A 26,980-nucleotide genomic window follows, 5' to 3' on the forward strand; every position below is an offset into this window, starting at 1 on the left:
AGCACTTCTCCAGCAGAGTCATTTACTGTGATACTCCTGTATGTTTGCAGGTATTAGGGTTCTCAACTCATTATTTTCCTTCTACTAAATTTCTGATGTTCCTATGATGTTAATACCCTCATTCAAACCCAGCTTGTTCCAAACTGATGTCTCTTTAGATTTCTCACACACAAACAACACTAACTTACCTGAGCTCTACCTGTATAAAACAAATGACCGCAGTTTACTGCAAGAGATTTTTTTTTTAGCATAGAGGTTAAAGATGTGTGTCTTTACAAGTTTACAAAAGTCTACCCAGCTGAAATATTTTGTAATTTCTTTGGTTTGCTCTTTGTCTCATTGCTGTTAAGATTTCATGAAGGTAGGAGTACAGAGGGCTACATGCGCATGGAAGATGATAATATGTCCTCATCTGGTGAACTGGTGGTTGCAATATGACTGTTAATATCTAGTATGACCTTCAGCACTGACACTCCACTTCAACATTGGTTTAACTGATCTACCATAATAGAAAAGCAAAAGAAAGTGAAAATGGCATTGAACCATATCAGCAAAGCAAGGAAAAAGCAAACACATTCAGCTGTGTCACAAACTTGACCTGCTCTAAATGCAGCGTTGCAACAGCTCTCTTGCGGGAGCAGTTACACCTCTCAGTGGGTCAGAAACACTGCATGTTCACTCCATATTTTTCATTGATTTATCATAAACAAAGAAAAGACTGACAGAGGAAGATTTTGTTAAAATAAAGATAGGAAAACAGGGTTGTATGACAAGAGTTATACAAATAGTGTTTTAAACAGACACAGAAAACAAACAGCTAACCACTAGAAGAGAACCTTTCCTTCGCGACTTCAGTAGGTTATGCCAATCCTGTGAACTATTCCTACAACTACTGGGAAACATTCCTAATCTGACAAGCATAGAAGATATTTTCTAATTTGTTACATTGATTTTAAATTAAAGGAAAAAAAGCTTTTATTTTGATGTGTTGTGGTGGGTTTTAAGAGAAGGGCTCAGCCTTCTCCCCCCCACAAAGAGGAAGAAAGAAACCACAGCTAGCCAACCAGAGGAGCAAAAGGGAAATGCTATATTTACAAGCAATTTTTAGGGAATGTAGGATATATACACAATTTAGAGTATTTACAATATATATACAGAAATATACAGCAAGGTGTAAAAAAGAAACAATAATACAGGAATAAAATTCCCCCCCCCCCCCCCCCCCCCGGAGGAGGGTTCCCCTCCTGTACCCCCTTCTCTCCCCTTTTTCCCCAAAGAAGGTTAGAAAGAGAGAAAAAGAGCAGTTATTAATTAAAGCAGAATGTGTTTGTAGGCCTTATCGGTCCAAGGTCAGTCTGGCAGGGAGCCCAGAATTGGACAAGATGGAAAGGAGAAAGGAAAGGAGCGAACTGAGGAAAGTCCCAGCTGCACCTAAGCTTAAAACTGCATTTTTACCAATCCACCAATGAAATTAGTTTAGAATATCTGGTTGTTTTCATTAACATTCCAAAACATTCAGCCATAGTGTCCCAGCACTGTCCCTTTCTTAAAGGCACAGCCTCAAACAGTCACGTGTCAAGAAAATAAGGAAACAATTCTAGAATCAAAACCCTAACCTACCTTGAATACACAATCAGTGTACCAAGAAGAGGGCAATTAAAAATGCTGATGAGCACACTCTTAAAGAAATTTTACTCTAAAAGTATGTAGCTTACTGCTAATATTTAAATTATCCAGATGTTTAATTTCCATAGCTTGTTTACTGACTTTTACTTCCGGTTCCATAGACTTACAGAATGATGGTAAATTTTTGCTATGGAAAGACTTGATTAAATACATTGTAGTCATCAGTTTAAAGACATCAGTTTAAAAAACCAATAAAAATTAATTATTTTTTCCAAAGTTGCATTACTGAACCCTTGCTTTTCAAATTTGTTTTTTGTAGACTATTTTTAAAGTAAGGTGTCATATAAAAGGAGCATAATAGCCTAAATAGATTTTCCCCTTCCAACTTAGCTGGGTCATTTTGGGCAGAATTCTTCATGAATTAGACCTTCAAACATATACAGGACTTCAGTGATGTCAGTAAGACTATATGTGAATGCAGACATGGGCTTTTTCCTGCTATATACTATTAGACAGAAATTAATTGGTATATAGTTTAAAAAGCTACAGACATTTCCATTTTGTATAATAATTCTAGTTGATATTAGAAACTGACTTAAAATTGCACTTAACAAGCGTGTAGAACTTTGAATAATGAAAACAAAAAAGTGATACTGTGCATGGCAGCATATTAGAAGTCATTGTAAGCATTTCCCTCTGACAATAGTCATCCTTTCTAATATTTAGAACTTGGGACAGGTCTGAAGAGTTTCTATATTGGATGTGGATCTCCATTCAAATAACAGAGGAAATTGGTGTAATGTTCTCAAACCTGTATTGCATAGATTTATTATTACATGTCATTTCCTTGTGCTTCATGGCTAAGAACGGGTTTACATCTGTTCCTTCTATTGCCATTACCATATATTAAATTTCTCTCTTTGTCTCAGTTGATATTAACAGAAAGTCTTGCTTTGGTTGAAATATTCTGAATGATCTATTGCCACTTACATGTATTAAAACTGCAGTAGTCATCTTCTACATTTTTAGCTTTTCTCTTCCAAATCATATTCCTGGAAACCAGACTGCTTCAGTGCAATTATTTGAGTAGTTTACATTTCAGAGTTTGTTCTGCACGATGAACACTTTGCATGTAAGGATCCAGGTTTCCATGCTACGAAACAAGAAAATATAGGGGTTCTACATAATGCTATCATTTGAGCTCTTCTTCTTCCCAACTTACTTGGCATACTGTATCCTGAAAGGCAAATGTGTGATTAGCTGTGTACATAGAGACATATATATATACATGCACCTGTAAGTGTAGTTATATACACAGATACACAAACTTCAAGCTCCTCTCCAAATATTTTGAATTATTACTTTGACAAAACACTGCTCCAATTCTAATGAGGCCATCTACTGTGTCATATTTCATTACTATATTCCTACAGGTGGAATGAGGTTCTCCATCCTCTTATTCTTATTTTTTTTTATTATGACCATTCTTATGTCTTTGGGCAGCGTGGCGTGTATAGATATATAAGCAAACAATAATGATGACTTTCTGACCATGTTTTTTTTTTTTTTGTCCTGCTTATCATTGTGAAATTTGAAAACCTTCAATAGCATATATAGTAAGTGTCTTCATTATGTTTATTCCACCTTCACCCCAGGAATGTAGATGCTTGCAGCAGAATGCTGTCTGTTAGTGGCTCATGCATAAGAAAGTGGGACAAAACATCATTGAATTTTTCTTTCCACTTATTATAAGTTGTTGGTGAAGCTTAATTGATGTGGTGACCACTGGTTCTCAAATGAATGTCTTTTTATGATACCTTTGAGAAGGCTCTGTCTACAACACAGGTGAATTTAATGGATATTGTAGGAAGTCCTGCTCTGCAACAGAAAAAACCTGCTGGTAGTCTGAAGCTTGCGGGTTGCTTTTTTTCATTCCTTTAATTTAAGAGCTTAAATGTAGAACTAGAGACTAAAATTATTAAATATATGTGTGACAGTTTAGGCTGTGCCTTTAAGAAAAGGATAGCTGCAGAATTCTCCAGCTGAATGTTTGGGTGTAAAAAGGAAAACAAAAGGAAGACAATTCTAATCGAATTTCATTGGTAGATGAATGGGATGTAGTTTTATGATCTTATATTCTGTTCTCACTCCAACTTCTGTCTTTCTCTTGGCTGGAATGCATGCTGACCCTGGACTGAAACTGATTAGATAAGCAGCTAACTTCTTAACAGCTGCTTTGAGCTAACTGGAATACTCCAAACATCCTTTTTCTACTCTTCTCTTTTCTTTTAATTAACTAGAGGGAAAGGGGAGGGGAGAAGGTGAGAGACTGGGGGGAAACCCGAGGTGGGATCCTCCTCCCAAGGAAGATTTCTGTGTTGCTATCTTTCCTGTAAATTCTTGTATAGTATTGCAACTACTGTATATTTTGTACATATTCATTGCATTTCATTATTGCTTGTAAAATACAGCTTTCATTCACTTCTCCAGCTGAGTTCAGCTGTGCTTTTTGTTGATGCGGTTGGGCTAAACCATCACACTACTACATGTACATAAACAAGCCCCAAGGTACAGGACAAACTGGCCAAGATGAGATAGCAAAATTATCATTCATCTTGATAATGGAATGGGAAGTGCTGGCATTAATCTGTGATTGGTGTATCCAAGGTAAGGAAATAGTCAGCAGCTAAGGGACTGTTTCTCAACTGTACAGATCATTAAATCTTCTCAGGATTTACTCACCTCACACCAATTCCATTTAGGGACTCATATCCTTTCCAGTTCTGCATCCTTATGTGTCCTTAAATCTTATCACCCTTAGCACCATAAAATACTGAACAGGTTAATTCAAAGCAGTTCAGAATTTGTAATCCAGCTGTGATGGTGCAGGACAAGATCTGAAAGTCCTGACAGAGGCATTCTGGATCTATTGAAAGGTTTACCATTCTGAGAAAAGGGGCTAAAATCTTTAAGAAAACAAATCTGCATGAAAGTTTTCAAAAATCTCTGATTGATTTAAATGATTAAGTAGTGGTTTTAAACCTATCTGTCAGCATGTGCCAATAAAACCACACCTGAATGTGGTGCCTGAGTAACACTAAACATTCATTTTAAGCTTCACACATAACGCAGAGGCCTCAGAAAATGTCACGAGGAGTGCTCAAGGGAAGCTAACATTTTTGTAATGTGATGAAGATTTTATTCTTACAGGCATAACTTTCTATTTTGATTCTATCACATTTCCCGACTTGTTTTATAAAAATGTTCTCTTTCATATATATAGTACTCACATTATGATATCTGCTACCTACTGACAGTTGCCTAATCTAAACTGCTTCATTTGCATTTTCAGCTTTACCTGAAAAAAAAATCTTTTCAGTCTGTGACAAGTGATCTGTCTTCATAATTATCTCTTCAGTATGAGTTATGGTGAATAATCAACTTATTTAAATGTACCCTGTAAAATACATAAAACAGTTTTATATCTAACTCCAGTGTACCTGCCTCACATAGTGAGCCTGTTAACCTGTTCCTCAGAAGAAAACTTAAATAAGTTATAATGGCTCATCTCACATTTTCAAACCTACCTGCCCAGAGGGGACATACAGCTGTGGTGAATATGAAAATATGAATGCATTTATATACTTGTGTAAGTCATTTAGGATATCGTGCTCTTCACCTCATAAATAAGTTCATATACAGTAAATTAACTGATATATGATTGAATGTTTTATTGAAGTCATAGGCAATTGAATGTGAGTCAGGTAAACTTAAAAGGCCTGCAAAGCTAGTCCTTTAAAATCTTCTTTTTATTAGGTTTCATTTAGATAACCAAAAATGCATCTCATCCTACCAGTTCTTTTATAAAATAAATTCTATCCTATTCAGCTCTATTTTTTTTCCTCTTTTCCTATTGAAATTCAGCTCTTCCTGTATTTTGACCTTTTCAAGAAAGCCTGCTTCATTGTGAATTGTGGGTGCATTAGGAAGGTAAACACATTCAGTACTTGTTATTCAATGAGTTTGGATTTAGAAAGTCATTGTCAATAGGTTAATCCTTTTGTACAGGCAGTCTCTTTGGCTAAAAGGCATCTTAAACAAATAAAGGTTTTACCAAAATGCTAATTTCTCAGTCTTTCTGTCAATTGTCAAAGAACAAATCTCAGTGGAGGCCTTAAAATTGGTTATTTCTAGTTTACATTCACTTCATGCCAGCGCAGTTTCAAAAAGAACTTCTGTATACAACAGTCTAGTCACAGACTATTTGTTACTCTGCTCAAGAAGTCATTAAAACCTTGGATTTTCTTGGAGTGTTTTATGAGGATGAGGGAAGGGATAAGTTTATCTGGTTTCAACAAGTATTTATAAACACCATGAATAGCAGGGATACCAAATGCAGCAGCAGATTGGGTAGGCACTTGAAAAGAATTTAGCCCTAGTCTGATTAAATATCAAGCAGCTCTTGAATTGTGCATCCCATCATCCACCAAGCTGTTTAGTTTTAGGCTACTGGTTAAAATGTGGAAGTAGAACTTAGGGATTCTGAGAGAGAATTGCAATAAAATAACTATTTAACTTGCAACAATTATGTGGGCAGAAGTTCAGCAATAAATAAGGTGAGTCTTCGTGTGCAACTTCTATTTCACCTGTTATTATAAGTCCTTTTGCCTCACAGACTTCCTACAGGTCCTATATTTCTATTTATTTCTTCTTCGGAAAAGCTAGACTTCAGAAACATGACTGCAGAAGAAAATGTCCACCCACCCAAGCAGGCATCTGGAGAACCCACTTGAAATATAAGACACCAGAAATTCCCTTGAATTTATAGGATCAACAGTCCATTGAAACACAACCTGAGGTCATGAATCAGGGCCACAGAAGAACAAAATTACAGTGAAGATAGTGTTCACTAGACATCTTTATAGATGCTGTTCTCCATGATCTACATCTAGATGATGCCCCCTACATGCCCTCAAATTTCAGTTTTTATTCAATTTCAGGATGAAGGTCTGAAATTGCTCCCACTGTGCCATACATGTATTTTCCCCCTTTTCTAAGTGAAGGCATACGTCTTGTCCAGAAAAAGAATGATTCAGGAGGAATCTCTCAGATTTTCTTGCCTGAAAACTTTTTTTTTCTTCACACTGAGTTCTTATCTAATCCATAGCTTTTGCATTAAACATCCTATTTTATATGCAGTGTGCAATAAAAGTACCTCAACAGTCAGAGAGAGCTTTCTCCTTAAAAACTGCAGTATTTAAATACTTGTAAATTGTTCCTAAATTAATTGTGTGTTAATCATAAAATATGTCTTCATCATATAGTGTATGCCTAAACAGTGCTTCATTAGGAGATAGTAAATATCACAATTATACATATTATCTGGTCAGATTATTCACAGGATCACAGAGTGTTAGGGACTGGAAGGGACCTTGAGAGATCATCTAGTCCAATCCTCCTGCCAGAGCAGGATCACCTATAAGAGATCACGCTGGAATGCATCCAGACAGGTCTTGAGTATCTCCAGAGAGGGAGACTCTACAACCTCTCTGGGCAGCCTGTTCCAGTGTTCTGTCATCCTCACAGCGAAAAAAAAATTTCCTTGTGTTTCCATGGAACTCTCTATGCCTCAACTTCCACCTTTGTTCCTTGTCCTGTCATTGGGCATCACCTAGAAGAGCCTGACTCCATCCTCTTGGCACTCACCCTTTACGTATTTATAAACATTAATGAGGTCACCCCTCAGTCTCCTCTTCTTCAACTTAAAGAGACCCAGCTCCCTCAGTCTCTCCTCAGAAGCTGAATGCAAACTAGAATTAGGTGACATTTGCTGCTTTCTCTTGTATGGTTCTTCATGATTTATGTTTTTTCTGGAGCCGTTATTCCCATATACTGGCACACATATTTTTTTAGTATACTTTTTATTTGCATGCACATGCTTTTTTTTGGTTTTGTTTCTGCTTTGTTTGTTTTTTAATAGTCAGGACTTGGTAAAGTATTGCTGGCTCTGTGCTAAACGATTGAACAAGTTGGGGGATAAGTTTATGTATTCAGCTGGAATTAGGCTGTGCCTGTTCAAAAGTCAAAGTGCGTACCTGTAACTGCTTTGCATACTGGACCCAATTAACATGAGAACATCAAGAATGTGCCAACATTTTGGGGAATAAAAATATGCTTCATTTTGCTTCTACAAATATTTTTACTTACCAGTAGATGGAATTTAAAGATGATATCTGGGCATGTTTTGTTTTCCCAAGGAACTTTTACAGCGTAGATTGACAGCTGGTTGTTCCATTGTGTCAGGGAATCTAGCTTAGAGAAAACCAAACACTCTTGGAAACTGGTCTCTAGGCAGTTCCAATTACTGAGTGAAGTAAGTCTCTTTTGTAAAGTCTTGAAAAGCACTTCTGTCAGAACAGAATACAGTAAATAATTTTATTAGTTTCACAACCAGTGGCCTTCTGCTCCACTCTTTGTTCTGAAATTATTTAACATGCTTGTCTGGAGATTAATTATTGCAAATGCATTAGCAAATTTCTTCAGTAAAGCAGAGGGCTGTACTGATTGTATTCCTCCTGTTCAACTTGTCTTTTGAACTGCATATTGGATAATTTTCATATTCTTTTGGATTTTTAAATGTTGCAGAAAAGAAAATAGAATCCCTGTCCCAAAGCTGGCCTACTGAATACTGGTCTAACATTTAGTTTGCTTCCCTTGATTGCACAGATAAGGGAAGAATAAGATGGCTTTTTGTCCCTGAAAGAGCGTTCCCCAGGCAGGCAATTTTTTAACAGCCTATATAGCAGCAGGCTATATTCAGCATGTTCTTCTAGAAAGAACATCAACAGCAGCAGATACATCAATAGCATTAGGTTAGTAAGAAGTGTGAGTAACTTGAGCAGAGTAATAGGCACGGCAAGGGTTTGAGGTATGAAACTGCTGTCTGAAGGAAATAATATGACTCTTCAAGTTTCTGGGTGTATATACATTAAAAAATCATAATACAATTAATTATTTTATTATATATAATTATTGCTTTTAAATCCATGTAAATAGGTCAGTATATTGAAATTTAGTTACTTTGTGTGGCATTCATTCAACCAATATCTTTTAAAGAACAAATTGACATGAGAAAACCACTGGACTATTTAAAATTGTGGATTTCTGAGTGTGGATGGATAGGTGGTCATCTGCTATTTGCTCTGTTTGAGGCCCTGTGCATTCTCACAAATGAGCACACTGCAATAAAAAAATGACACTGTGTAAAATACATGTTTAGAGCTTGGAAAATATATGTTTAAAATATTACCCAATTAAAGTCAGAGAAAGGGACAGTAAAATTAATCATCAATGCTAGCTTGTATGAGTGAATATCAGTCATTAGCTGTTTAGCTTTCGTGGGTATCTGGTGTCCAGCCGAGGTCAACTTATCACATTGGCATAGTTTTGATACCAGCTGAAAAATATATGAGTGTTTTGTTCTAGGCTGCAGGCTTGTAGACAGATGTATTACTCTGTATGTATGTAAAGGATGAAACATCATAAATATCAAAAGGTATACTGCTAAAGTGTGTTGAGTGTTCTCGAGGTGAGGAGAAAGTTCTTCACCGAGCGAGTCGTTCATCATTGGAATGTGCTGCCCAGGGAGGTGGTGGAGTCACTGTCCCTGGAGGCGTTCAAGAGATTGGACATGGCACTTGGTGCCCTGGTCTAGTCATGGGGTCTGTGTTTATAAGTTGGACTCGATGATCCTCGAGGTCTCTTCCAACCTTAGTTATACTGTGATACTGTGAGTGCAATAAATAGAAACTAAATCATCTGAGTATGATTCTACATCCACATGCAACATTAGCAATATCAGAGACAGCTTACCTTTGCAATTAACTTATTTCACATAAAAATGCACAGAAGACAGTATGCTGGCATCCCAACAGCACTGTTTTGTATCCAGCTGTTTAAAGCTGATGTGTATAGACTAGATGGCAGCTGCAACAGGAAGATTACAGACAGTTTTTGTGCCTGATGTTTTGTATTTAGTAGCAGAGATTCCCACTGTATATGTACAAATATAACAGCACTTGTAAATATCCTACTAAACAATGTAATCACAACATAGTTCTGGCGTGGGTAACATTCCAGATGTATGTAACCAGACATGTGCAAAGGTGCAGTCTCTGCCTTGTCATGGGGCAAACTTTGCACCAGACAGTTAATCCATAGGGTCCTCTTAGCCCAGCTGCTGAAACCAGCTGTGATCTGCACTTCACCTCACCCCATTTGAAGACTACTTTTACGTTGCAGCAAAAGCTGTTATAGTGCATTGTCATATGAAACTCTCTCCATGCATGAGTCAGATCTAGACAATGAAAACTGTTATGAATTGATAGTGAATTAACCAAATACATCAAATAGAACAAAAATGCTTTAAAAATTCTGAAGAACTCTGTGTTTTGTTAAGCTCCCATTCCTATCCAATGTTCTGCTTGCTGCATGAGTAAGCCTACATAACCAAGACATAAAGTAATTTATTTTGGTAGCAGTGAAGATGTGACAGCAAGAACATCAGCCCAGGCTGTCTCAGTTAAGTACATTCGGTTCCCAGTAAATTCAAGGTTGCTCTTGCTACATCTTCACAATTCTTGTTATTTAATCTAAGTTGCATATGTCTATCCACGCTGTTGACAAGTCTCCTGGAAGTATTGGAGTCATACCAAGAACTTAAAATAATCTCAAAACAGCAAATGAAAATTTATTCTTTAAAGTTAAGCTTTCATAATTCACTCTGTAGTTTTGATCTTCCTCAGGCGGAGACCATATGTTGTAGACAAGGTATATTTGAAGCTGGAGTATTTTGGCAGGTGTTTCTGTTCACCTATGAGAGGACAGATTTAGAAATCCTTAAAAAACACAAGGAATAAAGCTGAGAAAAACTTTCATTTACACCTTTCAAAATTACATGGTGATACAAAAAAGTTTTTAACTCGAAATTGAAGACAACTGGGATATGAGGAACAGAGCAAAGTTTAAACCTGGACCTAGACTATTTTTTTTTCCAGTCAATTTAAAGATTTTATCTGTCCAACCTTAGGCTCAGTCTTTTCTAGAAGGCACAGAAACTATTTCCCATATGCAATTTGTCCTCTCTGCTCATGGAGAAAAAGGAGTACTTTCTGTCCTGCCAGAAGACTTGTATTAATAGATTTCAGTGTACTTTGTGACAGTATTTAATGCAGTATATTGTTTCTTGCATTTTGAATAACAATATAGAAACAACTTGTACAGGGGAAGGCAGCTGAGCTGAACAGGGATCCCTACAGAGAATTCCAGACTGGAACAAAGCCTTTTTGTCATATTCCTTGACAGAAGCAATCCTCCATACAACTGCTCAATGTTTGTTTTTTTTTTTTGAGGAACTGAATATATCTGCCATGAATCACCTAACGGCAGTACAAGGACACTCAGTTTGTAACCTCACTGAAGTATGAACCTCTGCCCAACACATAATTATACACTATGCTTTAAAAGTGTCAATTATAAAAATAAAAATAAATACTGGCAATTTTGCAATTAATTCTTTCATTAAAGGCACAGTATGACAACATAATAAGCTCTTCATTTAATGGTTTGAAAAGTCATCATCGTCTAATTAATAGGCTACAGTAATATCAACCACACAGCTTCCTCCTTGTTCTTTCACTGCTCTTCGCCAATCTTCTTTTCAGTTAGTGATCTCAAAATAGTGCCATATGCAGATTCCTGCATATTTAAGTATTTTGCATATGACATATCATGCATATGCCATAAATCATATTCCAGCTTCAGAATTATTAGTCCTTCTTATCAGTGAATTTCACTGCAGTTCTGAGGGTAAGTTTGGAACACTTCTATTAGTAAAGCCAAACACCTGCACTATTAGGTCTTTTATCTCATTTAATTTACTTTTCTTTTTACATTAGTTATGTTTTACCTGAGGTTGTGCTTGTATTTACCCTGTTGTGACAAACATGAATACACAGTTTAGCCTGTACTCTGCCAGTCCCAAGAAAGCAGAATAGACTGAGGTGGGTGATACTTCAGTCAGGTGGTTATGATTCAGCTAGGAAAGTTTAATTAACAGTTGAAGAGAGTTTTAATGATGATCTTAGTCCAGGAGGAAAACTTGATAAATCTTTCTATTTTAGTAATGAATCTAAGCATTTAATGACCCCTACAGGGAAAAACATGTTTGAAACAAACAAGGAAAAAAACAGCCAACACTTTCATTAAATACCTTAGCAGATAGATATGTGCCTCTTAGGTGGACAGAAATTCAAAAGCAAAAGACAGAATAGGACCCTCCTGCTCATCCTGAAAGGTGTGATGGACAGCCACTTCTCCCACACATGATGCTTTATGAGAAGACTGTGATGACTGCAGTCATTAGCAACATACTGTTGAGTGTATGGTCTAGTTCTGATGAAATTGATACTTCATGACCTGCATGAAAAAAGGTGACATTTAATTCAGGTGTACTTGAAAAGATGAATTGTTTAACTTCTTGAAGTCCTTAGCAGAGAGATGCTTATAACACGCTAGATGATTCTTCAGAAGTGGCAAAAACATGTCTGTTTTTCTTCCTTTCATCTTAGGTCCTTCAGTGTAAGAGATTTTTAACTATAAATGAATAAACTGTGGTTTATGAAGTCAATATTTTAGAAAGTAGAATGGTAAACACTGTCATAAAGAATTTTGTTAGTGACTTATGAGAACAGCACAGTATTCAGTTGGCAAGGGGCTAATGCTGTCGAGATTAAATCAATCTTCATTATAGTTGCAAGGAAAAATGATATAAGAATAATATCTGAATGTCCATGAGGGATATTTACTATATAAATGTTTACTAAATAAAGATGGAAGTAAACCCCCAAAAATGGAGCTCTAGTGAAAGCTGATGTTTTATACAAGTAATTACTGGTTATTTCTGTGGCATATATTATATAGTGTATTTCTTTGGAGAAAATAAGGATGCTAAAGGTTTTGAAAGCTTGATTTTCTGCAGAAGCCTTGCTGAATATTCTGACAAAGGGTCCATAAATACTTGGGTATCTAGGAGAGTTTCTGAACAGATATTTCGTGAGTTGCAGTTGTCTGAGCTTTCTAAGAGCTAATCACTTTGAGAGGGCAGGACAGGGCACAGTGAAAGGACTAGATTGTCCATCAGCATTTTAAAAAGTGCTAAGAGGCCACTAGAGAGATGACATTTGGCTTCTTAAAATGCAGTTCATGTGTTATCACCAATCTGGTGACATACATGCCCCTAGAAAGATTAACAAGGTTTGCCAGATACGCTGCAAGGTAAAAATACATTGTTAGAACTTAACCAGACTGGGAATGATGTCAAGTACAGATGTGCTCTTGAAGAATCCTTCTTAAAATCAGTTACAGTTACTTTGGTATTCTTGAGCTTGTTTCTGATACTGGTGCTGAGAGGCATGTCAGTATTTCACCCTGCAGCATTTTCAAGGTGATTTGGGCTGTTAAAAAGATGCAGCATAAGAGAGGTGCTTAATTATAGGTAAGTGCATGAGCAAAGTGTGATATAAAGTAATAGAGTTAATAAAAGGGTGGTGACTAACACAATAATAATAGCAATATGAATTTGTGATCCATATCCAGTAGACTGCAGATATGGTTGATAAAGATCCTAAATTAGTTTTCTAATTAATTGTTTGGAAACAAAATATTTTCATTTTACTTTTCTACTACTTTTGCTTGATTGCCACGCTTTCATTTCAATTCCATGTTTCCACTTTTCTGCTCTATTTCGTCTTTGCGATAATTGCTTCTGCTTCTTTTCCTTTTGCTTCCTTTCTGTAATTTCACATTGCAGCTGGTCTCCAGCTAGCATAACACACAGTGCATCCACTTACATAACAAATGCCACCAATCCTTTGCACTGTCAGTCATTAGGCAGTGTTTTTAACTGGGTATCAGCTTCCCGAATTATTCTCACACCATCTGCTTGTTGAATATATTTCATAGTTCGTGTTTTTGGTGTTGTTCAGTTATTCTTTAAACCGAGAACTTCTGCAAAAGTAACATTATCCTTTTTCTGTGGTATCAGAGAGATTACTTTTTTCATTACCTGTTAGTTTAGTTTCTTAAGTAGCCCACAGCACTGACACACCTTAGTTCTTAGTCTGCTGAAACAGACTCTATCTGCTGTGGCATTTCATAAGACAAAATTCACTTGTTTTTCACAGAAGTGCCAAACGCTATTAGTAGGTCTAAAAATGTGCTATCTGCTTTTCTCTAATCTGCAGATTTTAACCCAACTGTTACCCTACCTGTAGGTGATGTGGAGATATGTGTAGATTTATTTACCTTATTCTGTTTGTAGTACTGTTACTGGTATCCCTGAGAGGGAAAAACTGCCTCTTAGCTTCTCTGCCCCTTTAAAGTAAAGTAATCAGTCAGTAATCAACCCCCCTACATTGTACCTTGACCACATTCTTCCAGTACCCATAGAAGTTTTGTGAGGAAGAACCCCAGGATGATATGTAACACCTGCACTTGTGGTATTTTCAGCACCGAACGCAGACAGATGTGGTCAGAAACAAACCTTGAGGTGCTACCAAAGCTCCTGCAACCCCCATGTGGTATCTTACACAACAGCGCCTCCAGTGGCATTGGAGTGGTGTTGGGAAGCTGTCTACTGGCTTTCAGACAACAAAGATCCTATTTTTGCCGTGTCATTGCCAAGCTGTTACTTGATAGCAGAACTTTGTATTGTTTACAGTTATTTCTATCTTTTCAAATTTTTCTCACTGGCAGTTCAGATTAAATAATCACAAGTGTTGTAAAAAAAACTATCCTCTGTCAGCTATGAAAATTGTGGCATAATAAGATATGTGTATAAGCCTACAGGCCTGAACAGGCTTTAGTGGTTTGTGGATTGTTTAGTTCTCTGTGTAATGTGATGTCTGAAGTATTTTTTTTCTCTCACCTCAACTTCTCTGTTCTTTCCTGCACACATCTTTCTCCATGGCTTGGTTACCACATTGGCGTAACTGGTTATCACTGGTTAGTGGTCTGCAGATTGAGTGGAACCATCAGAAATTAAAATAGTATGGGCTAGTCTTGGTTGAGTAGTTACTTTATGATGTAATACTTTCTCCCAAGAGAGAGATATAATTCTAAGTTCCCTGTGGAAGCTCCCATGCTCAGGATTTATTTTGCACAGATGCTTCCATCTAACAGATGATAAACTTTCAAAATTTCAGTGAATGAGTTTGTTAGTGAGATTGTGAACACACAAAGCTTGAACTGCAACACAAGAGACACTCCACAAAGATGTTTATCCCATTCTGAGTTATCATACTTGTTGTCATCTTCATTTCCTATATCTTATCCTTAGAAGGTAAATATTAACTTTTTCAGCCATCAGATGACTTTCCTCATATAAACAAAGAAACAAAAAGAACCTAAATATTTTTAAGGATGGTAACTCAACTTCCTCAAATCTGATGGTAAAAATCATCTAATTCATTATTGGTAAATGATTTTGTTAAGGATTTTGTTAAGAATTAGCAAAACTAGGTCTTTTGATTTTATTTATAAAAGTGCTTCTTAACAGGCACCAGATTTTCAGCCCTTCCCAGTCTTGAAATGAAAAAACTTCCAGGAACATGGGGCTGTGAATTTACACTCCAGTTCCCATGACTGTGCTTGGGCAATGAGAGGGATGTAAGGCAGAGAAAGAGCTGCAGCTCACCTCCTTCCACCATGCCTGGGATAAGCTATATGACTTCCTGCACCATGGTCCTGCAGAAGGTTGATGGCTCCAAACTCCAAAATGAATATACAGAAGTTTTATATGTAATTTCACTGTACCAGGAAAACTTTCATTTTGTGCAGTAGCAAATACTGTTAATCTCCTTGCTGCATAAACCTTGTGTGAACCCTGGATCCAAGTTTTTTTGTTCATCTTTTTAAAATGTGATATAGCGATATAGAGCCATGAGGGAGCTCCTTAGCTGGATGTGCAGTCAGAGGTCATTGAATGGGTTAATTGCCTGCACTTATCTTTTAAAGCAAAGATACAATGTTTAGACAAAACCTTTTATACCATTTAATTCTTCACAAAGGTGCTGGAGCTTTTAGCTTTCAAATGTACTAAGGTCGTGAGACTTTATGGAAAATCAAAATTGAAGTGTCATGTCCAGTAACTGTCTGTTTATTTTTACCTCTGAGAACTGTAAATATGCAAAATCTTTTAAAATTATAAAATATTATAAGAACAAGTCCTTCTGTTTCTTTTTCCTGATAGAGGTATTACAGCGTTTACAAAGTTACAGTTATTACGAAGTTGGTGAGGGGTTTGGAACACAAGCCCTATGAAGAAAGACTGAGGGAGCTGGGGTTGCTTAGCCTGGAGAGGAGGAGACTCAGGGATGACCTTAGTGCTCTCTACAACTACCTGAAGGGAGGTTGTAGACAGGCAGCCAGCACCAGAACAAGAGGACTGCACCAGGGGAGGTTCAGGTTGGATGTTAGGAAGAAGTTCTATACAGAGAGAGTGACTGCCCATTGGAATGGGCTGCCCCAGGGAGGTGGTGGAGTCGCCGTCATTGGAGGTTTTCAGGAGGAGACTTGATGGGGTGCTTGGTGCCATGGGTTAGTTGTTTAGGTGGGTTGGATTGGTTGATGGGTTGGACGCGATGATCTTGAAGGTCTCTTCCAACTTGGTCTGGTCTGGTCTGGTCTATCCTACCCTACCCTACCCTACCCTACCCTACCCTACCCTACCCTTGACTCTATAAAGTCATTCACTATGTCAAAAGAAAAATGGGGTTGGTACCAGTTGCTATTCCACTTGTTGTTCCTACACATGCTGTCAAATTTGATTTGAAATTGTGGCTTGCTATTATTCCATTCTTCTTGAAATATATCTTGAATATATCTTGAAAGATATATTCTTGACCTAAACTTTCAGTTACAAGCTAATTCTCATAGTAGGTAACCTCTTTAACTTCTGAAAAGTCATTTGTAGCAAGAGTGATTAAGTGCTCTTCTCTTGTAAAAAGCAGTCATGATGGAACTAAGTTTGGGTTTTGAAAGAAAGAAGTGAAATGAAAAGTTGACCAGTCATTATTCTCAAGATGTTATTCGCTGTTACTGATATTCTTGAGGAACCAAACTGTGGGATAATATACTTTATTATGTTTTCTAACACAAATTACTTGCTAGCTTGCAGGGTAGCTTTCCCATAAGTCACTCAGTATTGGTATGCTAATTCATCTGCAGAGTCAGGGGTTAAATACTAGTGTACTTCAAATGGAATTTGATAAATTAACTTAGCTTACTAAATGGGCTCTGCTGGAAAGAGCAAACTTTAAAAACAGAGATATCTTTCCTTTGTTTAATCACAGAGCATTGGAAAACCAGGCATCTTAAGACAGCTGCTGGATATAAAAGGATGAGCCCTGGAAGACCTGAGTTACTTGTATTTGCACCCTCCATTTCCTTCAAAGAATAATTGTCATAAAAATAATAGGAATTCACAGTTTATCCTCCAATTCTGATGTGATACTAGGTACCAGAAGCATCACAGAATCGTAGAATCATCATGTATACATCAGTTTTGGTCTTTGGAGTGCCAATAGTCAGCAATGGTCTTCGTACCAGCTGTGTATGAGTTACAATATCCTGAAGGCTTTACATTTACTGTTTTTTTTTACTTTTTAATGCATTCTAGAAATACTTTTCATTTTTTCAGACTTTTGGCATAACCAGTTTTCTTTGAATTATTATAGAACAAACAGCTAGTGGCAGGTAAATTATTCAGAAGAAATTAAGCAGTACCAGAAAATTTAAAAAGACCTTTTGGCTCTTTTGTTGTAAATTGGCAAAAGTAATACAGCTGTGGGATTGGAAATGAAACTTGCATACTAATACATTATTTACTCTCTCACTGTTTGTTGAAGCTTTTTACTTACATCTCTTCCTAGGACTTTTTCACAACCGCTAAATTAATTCAAAAAAGTGAGTTCTTAAAATTTATACACGGACACACACCCCCAAAAAAGGGGGGGGGGGGGGGGGAGGAAGAAAGAAAAAGGAGATGAGAAAGTAAAGAGCTCATTTTGTTTTGTGATTTTATTTTTTCATTAGCTATAGTTGTTCTTTCGTTCTGCCTATTTACTGTAGTGCAAATCACTGTCCTTACTTCTCTGGCTAGAAAGGATATTGTTATTATTTACCATCACTTAAGCACACAGTTTACCTTGTGCTGTACCTCCACAAGATGCAAATCAGAACAATGACAGATTTGCTAAAAAGCAGGATCTTTTGTGTTTCTGAATGGACATGTGCATATATGTCTGTGCACAAATGCATACTCCCCAAGCACCTTTGTGTCTTTTACCTTTCAGAGGAAGAGGTACATCCCAAGACACCGCTCAAAGACCCTATGAAAGACACTGAAAGAGATAGCCCAAGACCCTAATGCACGCTGTAGGCCTTTTTGTCACCTCTTTACTGCTGCCTGCTCCCAGGCTGTCTGCCCAGGCTCTTACATGTATTTCATGCTTTCCTGGCTAGAACTGCTTAATTAAGGTACTCTGGCTGGGATATTTGGCATGTGTGCTTTCTTAATAAATGGAGATCATGTCTTAACTGTTGATCTTGTTAAATGGAGTAGGCATATAATTCAGAAAGTATCAGAAGGTTGAATGACAAATTGAAGATTACTGTACTTTCTGGTTCTTCCCTCCTTCTGTCCCTCAGTTAAAACTGTAATGGTTCTTTTGAAGGTATAATATCTTTTGTTTGGGCCCAATCCACAGTTTTCAGCAACACCAGTCCCCTTCTCTTTCCTTCCTCCCTCTTCTCTCTTCATCACTAACCTTTGCAAAGATGTTTAACAACTTCTGGCCTCTGTGATTCTCCCCACAATCTTCCCCAGCAATCTTTAACTTGATTCAGGTCAGACTTGGCTCTTGTACATAAAGAATACTTTGAGACAGTCATTTGGGGCTGGAGAAACCAATATAAGGGCCAGAAACTAACAGTGGAGTACAACCTTGTAGGCTTTAGCATTGGGTTTCTTTGCTTGCATGTGATCATTGAAGGCAATGAGGTCTTCCCATTCATTTGCCTGGCATGCTGCTTGATGTGACCTGTGTGGTTTCTGTTGGGTTGATGCTGCTATAAAATAGCAATTTTGTCTCTGATACTCAAACAGAGAAGCAAAGTTTCTTGCCGTCTGTTCCAGTGCCCTTTCAACGAGATCACAGTGACTCTTAGGAGCTGAGACAAAAGGAACAGCTATCAAAAGATTTCAGTTTCAGGCATGGTGAATGGAATTAAAAGTTTCGATTGGGGAACTGAAGACAATATGACTTTTATGAGATCTAAGAATGTTTTGAGTTGATAAAGTACTTTTTAAGGGCTGGAGCGTTGACACTTTCTTACAGTTATCTCTTAGTCTTGTGCTGAATGAGCAAGGGTAACTGCCAATACCCTACATGCAATTAATTTTCAAAGTCCCTTATTACAAGAAGATTTTTTACTACACCAGTCTTACTTGCGTGTTTCTAGGGCACATGGATCTCACAGCTTGTGAGTTAAAATGTAAGAGCTTTAAAGTAAATGACTTCTTATCCCACCATCAGACCAGGAAGCACAGTATCTCTCCTTGTAGCAGAGAGCAGTTTGAAGTAAAAATTCCCAACATACAAAATGATACAGAATGTGTCATTTCCTGAATGCTCTTTTACAGGGTGATCAAGTGGCTTTCATTTAGTGAATACATTTGCTCACTCAGTTTTGGAGAGTCGCCCTTCATTTATTCTTTCCCTTTGGAAGTACTTTTGAGTGCAAATTACTGCTATCAGAAGCCTTGAACTGAGAGGCTATTATTCTCCATGCTCAGATTAAATTAATTTTGAACAGTTTAATGCAGCATGTCCAAGCTGCAAGTCCAAGTGGTGTCAAATCTATTTCTCTGCTTTTTTAAGCTGCACCTTCAAGGGCAGTATAATTCATGGTGAATGTGTTCTTCTAATGCCTTTTGCTAAGCGTTATTATTTTCTTCCATTTGCAAGTCATGAGGCTAAAATGTTAACCATTTTTCTCCTAAAATTATATAAAGAATTCCTGCTTTTCTGAAAGAAACTTCTTATATTTGCTTCCTATACATGAAATACAGGAACAGGAACAATAGTCATGATGAGAGAAAGAAGGGTGGTTTCTTTATATATATAGGTATATATATAAAATGGATAAAGAAGAGGCACTACAGGACCCAGCAACATCATTGTTGTGTTACAAAAGACTTATCTTGATCAAGGTCTCTGCAATGAAATTAAGAGTTTTTCAGTGGTTGGCTGCATAACCCTAGGTGTTTTTTTCCCAAGCTGCAAAAGCAAAGCATGACATAAATCTGCTCATCCTTTCTCTTCATGCTGAAGCTTTCTGCTGTCCCTCCACTGCTTCCTGTTGCAAATTGTCATTGAAATGCAAAAATGAATCTTTCCACATTTTTGAACCCTAAATGGTTAAAAAAATAGCAATCAGTATTGCACAACATAGACATGGAGAATTTGTGATGCTGACAGATCCATTGTACCTTCTGTGAAGGGTACTTAATGGCCAAATAAATTTCAAATCCATATTTTAAAACCCACTGTCTAGCTTAGCAGTTGCCATTTGTGTTTCCCATTTTGCATTCTGGGATATTATTGTATTCTGATATTTAGGTAGTTCAGCACTTGCAGATGTAACTGAACACTTTTCCAGTATCACGTTGACATATGGTGTCCCTATTTTTACTTCATCTTGCATGTCAAGTAACTGTTGTTGCTTCCATGATCATATGTATCTTTGAAATTATTATAAGATTGTGATAAAGAATATATTTGCATAGTCCTAAATAGCTACTTGGCTGCTATGTAGCTTCTCTATAAAATGGAGCATATCACAGAATCACAAAATAGTGAGGGTTGGAAGGGACCTCTGTGGGTCAGCTAGGCCAATCCTCCTGCTAAAGAAGGGTCTCCAAGAGCAGATTGCCCAGCATCACATTGCCCAGGTGGGTTTGAAATCTCTCCAGAAAAGGAGACTCTACAACCTCTCCAGGAAGCCTACTCTAGAGCTCCAGCCCCCTCAAAATAAAGAATTTTATCCTTCTATTTAGGTGGAAACTCCTGGGTTCCAGTTTGTGGCTGTTGCTCCTTGTTTCATAACTATAAACATAAGAGGTCACAGAGTACTTTATGAACATAAGATCATCACAGAGTATGACCAGCTGTCACCTAAAGTCACCTGTATCATAAGGGATAAGTCTTAATATCTCCTCTAGTAACTCAAAAAAGGGAATGTTTAAATTTACCTGAAAGAACAACTCTTCTGTTCTGAAGGTTGTCAAGGATGGATTTCTCTGGGAAGCCCAAACGAATTTGTAGGGGCTGGAAGGTGACAGTTTTCACACTGAACAATTCAGGACTGGAATGTAATGAAATAAAAATCTGTTCTGTAGGTTATACAACACAACTTGCCAAGACCCAGTCCTGTGTTCATTGCCTAAGGAAGATTTATTTACCTGATCTGTCCCATAAGAGACATTTGTTTTAGTGGATTACATCACCAGTGTTATGGTGCTAATGGGATGCCTGTTATTCACTCCAGCTGACAATCCTATGTTTTTTTCATTTTTTGAGATAGATATTGTGCATTTAGTTTTCAGCAGCTTAACCTATTGAGTTGAAAATTGAGATCAGCAGGTTTTCTGTTGTTTTCATAAAGTTTCACTTCATTAAGCTTGGTTTTGTCCATTAAATGTTGGGTTCAATAGTTCTGTGTTTACTTTTCATATATAGCTAGGAAGATTGCAGAGTTGTAAAAACCTTCAGGGGCAAAGATAAATCATGCAACACATATCATCATCACCATTCAGTCACATTAGCCAGTATATATTTTATTTACATATTAGGATAAATAATAGTCTCTAAATACCACAATCATCCATGGCACTGGAACATCTGTGATATGGCTTATGTATTCTTCTTTCACTTCTTTTGCTGTTGTGTTTATCTCAGAATTTTTGTTATGAGGAATTAAACCAAGAGCACATCAGACAATCTATTTGTTGTTCTGTTTGCAGCTATAGGCACAAAGTTGAGTTCTAGATAAAGTGGCAGTATCATGGGGCATTAATTGTTCAAAGAAAGCTCTAAGGGCATCTTCTGTGTTGCAAGTGCTGAGAAGAGCAATGTGTATCCTTCCAGAAACAAGGATTTGCTGATTATGACACACCACTGTACTGAGAGATCTCTTGCTGTCAGGGAGTAAGGTTAAGGCACAACACAGTGAAGAGACAACATGCCAGGCTCGGAAGAAACTGACTGAGAATAAGACCAAGGCAACAGTATATTGACAAGATCTTTAGTACTCATGATTTTGAAGAAAAATAGCAAAATAAAGTGAGACAACAACATGAAAAATTGCATCAATGCTTATCACAGAGAGAGATATCAGAGTAGCAGCAGAAAAATAAGATAATGGATAATGAGCATTTGATGCATTTTATCATATTTACTGTGGATGACAGAGAAGATGTTTGCTCAGGTACTTCTAAAGTAATGTGAAACAGTACATTTGTGGTCCTTGGCCAAGTGACTTTTCAAATACTTGATTATTAGGAATAGTATAGACAAAATGAATCAATAAAAAGTTGTAATAGGAAGGCTGTGTGTAAGACTATTGGGACTGTCAATTCTTTATTTGGAATTACTTTAATCTCTTAAATATCACTGTGTATTTGGTGGGACATTTACTTGCACTCATCTGGGCATGCCAACTGAGATACAATGAGATGTATTTTACTTATGTTCAATGCCAGAATGTTCACTCTGTGGGATGTGCTGTAGTAATTTTTATCAAAGGAACTGGGGACAGTTTTGCAGTTGAGCAGTGCTGTCATCATTTCAAAGAGAGACTACTACATCTAATGAATGTTTTCTGTTCACTGCTCTTCAGTAATATCAGACAGTTTGGATTTCCTCTTCATTGATTTGGTGCAGTTGTTATACCCTACCCTTCTGCTGGAGATATTCCCTGTTAATGGCATTCAGAAACTGAGAATGTGTTAGAAAACTGCAGCAGAGAGTGGTAGTTCTGATCTCTCCAGGATGAGATGATTTTGTATTCCAGATAAATCCCGTCTGCCACTTTTTCCGTAGATTGTCAAAATACAGCAAAAAAATAAGCCAAATGTCTGTTTCTATCTTTACTTCTCTTGTGCTACAAAAGATTTCTTTTTTTTGAGATAACCAGAATTCAGTTTATTCTCCCTTTATGACGATTAGATGATTTTGCTTTTGACAGTTGATTTAGTGTCAAGAATGGGATCTTCCTAAAGCTTGTAAGGTAATCTCGACAAAGGAGATTTCCTTTTCTCATACAGAGTCCAGGACATTTTAGCCTCTCTTCTCTTATTTTGAAGGAGATGGCATAGTTTAGCTATATATAGTACAGACTCAATTTTTCTTCCCTTTTACAAATATAACCAGGTGAAAGCACTGATGTTTAAAAGACAGATCAACCAACAGTTTGTGTTTCACTTCACAGAGGGTCTGCTCCAGTTTCTGTTACAGAAACTGGACACAGTCCCCTGAACTAGTAATTGCCTTTGGGACATAGACTTTAGTCCCTGGAGTTTTGTTTGGAGACTTCATTTAAAGTTTCCTCTAAAAATCAAAGGAAAATACACAGACTCACCCCATGCATACACGACATGCACAAATTCCCCCCTCCCCTCCCGCCCTCCCCCCCTCCCCCCCAAGTCTTCTGCCTGGATTCCAAACCACACCACTTTTTGTTGTTGTTTTGTCTTCCATGTAAAAACTGAGATTCCTGTGCAATACCAGAAATAATGGCACATGTGATGGTATACTTAGGTTGATGCCATCAAACTTTTGATTATTGCAGTGTTATCCCAGTTAATGGATCACTCTGCACCAGATGGAGGTAAAGGGTTTTTTCTTTTAATTAATGATTATGCTGTTCTCAGCTCACATCCTCACAAGTCCTTTTGAAAGCATTTAAAGTATATGCTTTTCTGAATGTATAGGCATCTCTTAAAATATATTTAGGCTTACTAATGGTATACAGTTTTCTGCAGTCATTTATATTACATAGATTGGATTTATCATTGCCCAAAGTTTTAGGTAAGTCACAATAACTCTGTGAGACAGAAAGTCTTTTAGTAAAATGTGGTTTGGGATGACTCCAAAAAGCTAGTTTTAATTATTATTTTCGTTTCTGAAGTCTTTGGTAAACAGGAGATGAGATCATCTGGCACGTGAAGCTAGACAGAGGAATTATGTACAGGTGTAGCAACATTTTTTAACTTTTTTTAAAGAGAGAGGAATAGGAGAAGGTCAAGCAATCTGAATAGAAAGATGAAACTGATTATGGACACGTGGAGTAAAAAAAAACCCAGCAAGTCTTAAAAACATGTGCAGACTAATTGTTTGCCTTCCTCTAACCCTGTTACAGACCACAACTGAGCTGCACTTACTGCTCTTAAGTCCATCTTATTTTTCAGGGCTTGGCCAAAAGCAGAAGAGTAAATATGCCCATAGCCCATGGTGAAGTCAGGCCATGCCACAACCAGATACTGGAATAAATTTATGGCATGGAGACAGGTTCACCTGTGTGAATGTCAGTGCAAAAGGGTGTTCCAACATCAACTAAAAGGAGAGTTACTATTTTCTTGACATTGGAGAATTCCTGTGCTCTTAATGTGGCGTGAGTCTGATTTATAGCAGCAATTTTCATGGGGCGTTTTTGAGCTCCATGCCATTTTAAAAGGCTTGGTCTCTAGGAACAGCATAATGAAATCACTAATATAATCAGAAAATCTCTAACAAGATAAACAGAATTCTCATTCTTCTTCCTGTCGCTAGCAGTGTTGAAAATATTTTCGTTGCCTTCCTCATCAACCTGCTCTCATCTCACAGGGGGTATATTTGGCAGCTGCAAAAGCTGTGTGCCAAGTCTGAGAGTGCATTTTTCATGTGTTAGTAGCTAGGTCTAGTGCTGACTGTGTGAGAGCCAAGACACTCATTTATGTAAATCATATGTGATTTGTAAGGAATTTAGTCACTGTTGCATGCTCAAGATCCCAGTTTTTCACAAAATCCCTCATGAGCTCAACTTACAAGGTCATGTGAGAGCAGTTAATCATGGAAAGGGATTGTTTCTAAGATTGTTTCTGAGGCTAACATTTGAGCAGAAACGTGAAGCTGAGTCTTTATAGCCACCAATGTTCCTTTTACTTTCCTTAAAGACTGAGCTACTGTTCTAGAATGAGCTTCAAACCAACATTTATTTTGGTGCTCTGACAGAAAAGCCAAGGTGGCCAAAGAGTAAAAGAAAACATAACAAATATACAAATTATATTAGTAGAAAGCACAATCAAGCCTGTGTAACATGGCGCAGCACTACACTGGGAATCATAACTATTATGTCATTTCATAGTGCAGTTGAGGGAGTCTGTGAAGTCAGAATGTGCAGGTACCAGGGGCCAGACACCATATCCTGCTACTAGGAGCTGACCATTTGGATTTTGAGAAAATCATTCCTGGGATCCTCACATTCAAAGTAAAATGTTGGTTGGGCTCACTTACTAAGAAATTCCTTCTGTCCCCCAGCTCAAAAGTGTCATAGTTTGGGCTGGCTGCCTTCTGCTACAGGGGTGTTTCCTGTGTCCAGAAGTCCAGCCCAGTGGGTGGACACAGGAAATTAGGTTATTTCCTACCATGATCCCTTGCGCCACTATAAGTTTTGTGGCGGGGTCTGGCACTGCCTCTTTTCTTCCTCCTCCGTCAGCCGGTAACATGGGGGAGAGATCTCCTGGCTTTGGGCCTGGCTAGGCCCAAGGCCACGGGGGGATGGGCAGTCTCAGATCTGGCCAGCTAAGACTAGCCTAGCAATGGGAGGGGGAAGAAGGAGCCCTGGGGGTCTCGGGTGTACCCTCAGGTAGGGATGGGTTTCTCTGGGTCTGTTTTTGGGTCTCTCTCTCTCGTCACTGTATTTTTAGGTTTTTTTTTCCTTGCACGCACTCACCGTTCTATTTAAACTTTCCATCACCTTTGCAATCCGTTTGTCTGAGTCGTTATTTCTGCGCGTGGTGGGGAGGGGGTCTGCCCCAACCCATTACAAAAAGTTATCCTGGGACACATGCATCTGTTGGAAACTGTCTCTAAGGCATATTACTGCTGGGAAACACTGAATTTAAGGGGTTGTTTAAAGAAACTGTGATAAGGCTTCAGATTGAATTGGAGAATCATAGAATGTTTTAGTTTGGAAGGGACTTCTAAAGGTCATCTAGTCTATGCATTTATTCCCTGCATCAAGCAGGGACATCTTCAACTAGATCAGGTTGCTCAGAGTTTCCTCCAAACTGACTGTGAATGTTTCCAGGAATGAGGCTTCTGTGACCTCTCTGGGCAACCTGTGCCAGTGAAATCTCTGGCTTGCAGGGACTGTGGCTCTGGTGGGTGGTGACCTGTTGGAGAAAAGCAAGGAAGGAGCAGAAATGTCTGGAGGACAATGCTATAGGGAGAAGTGAAAATAGGAGCTCAGCTGCTAGGCATATGCTAGGGAGAGGGAAGGTAATTTAATTAGAACACCTTATTACAAAATTGCTTGCTTCTTGAGACATTTCTTTGAGTAAATCCCATTCTAGTTCTTTCTCTACCTCTTTCCTGGGATTTGGAATTGTAGAATAAAATCATGGAAAGTCACAAGTCATACAAATATTGGAATTACTTCCCTCTCATCCTCAAACCAGCAAACTCATTTGCTGCTCTTCTGATCTCTTGATACTGAAGTGATTACCAAGTAGAAAATTGATTTGTTAAAGCCACTTTCATTGTTGGTTAAAAAAAAAAAAAAAAAAGTTGTAATGAAAATATATTAAAGGTCTAAGTTCTGACATCCAAGAAATCAGAAGAAATAAAGGTACACCAAATTATTTTTTAAATACCAATATTGTTCTGTGATTTTAAATGTTCAGAGAACAATGATTACATGCATCTAATCTTGGAATCACAGATGTAGTGCAGGTGTTTGAGTTGTTTTTATTGTTTTCTTTCTATAACTAAAAGCTGAATTTTTATAATAGTTGTTGGTGGTTGTATTCTGGGAAACAACATTCTGACTTATATAAACAAAGACAAGAAAATCATGTCTTCTGAAAACCTAAATCTCCCTTTCCCTGAAGTACACTCAGGTGACTTCATTAAGATCTTTTTTGCTTCAGCCATGTTGAATGTCCATTCTGCTCAGTTTGAATTGATGACCAGAT

The 26,980-nt window shown here is 37.6% G+C and overlaps 1 protein-coding gene across 1 annotated transcript in view; it reads left to right on the plus strand.

The window, feature by feature from the left end:
• Positions 1 to 26,980, plus strand: part of TENM1 (teneurin transmembrane protein 1) — an 876,004-nt gene that overhangs the window by 437,270 nt on the left and 411,754 nt on the right. The gene's annotated exons all lie outside the window — the stretch shown is intronic.

This window comes from Melanerpes formicivorus, unplaced genomic scaffold (assembly GCF_026170545.1).
Source record: "Melanerpes formicivorus ecotype bairdi unplaced genomic scaffold, bMelFor1.0.p_v2 SCAF_22, whole genome shotgun sequence".
Taxonomy (NCBI): Eukaryota; Metazoa; Chordata; class Aves; order Piciformes; family Picidae; genus Melanerpes; species Melanerpes formicivorus.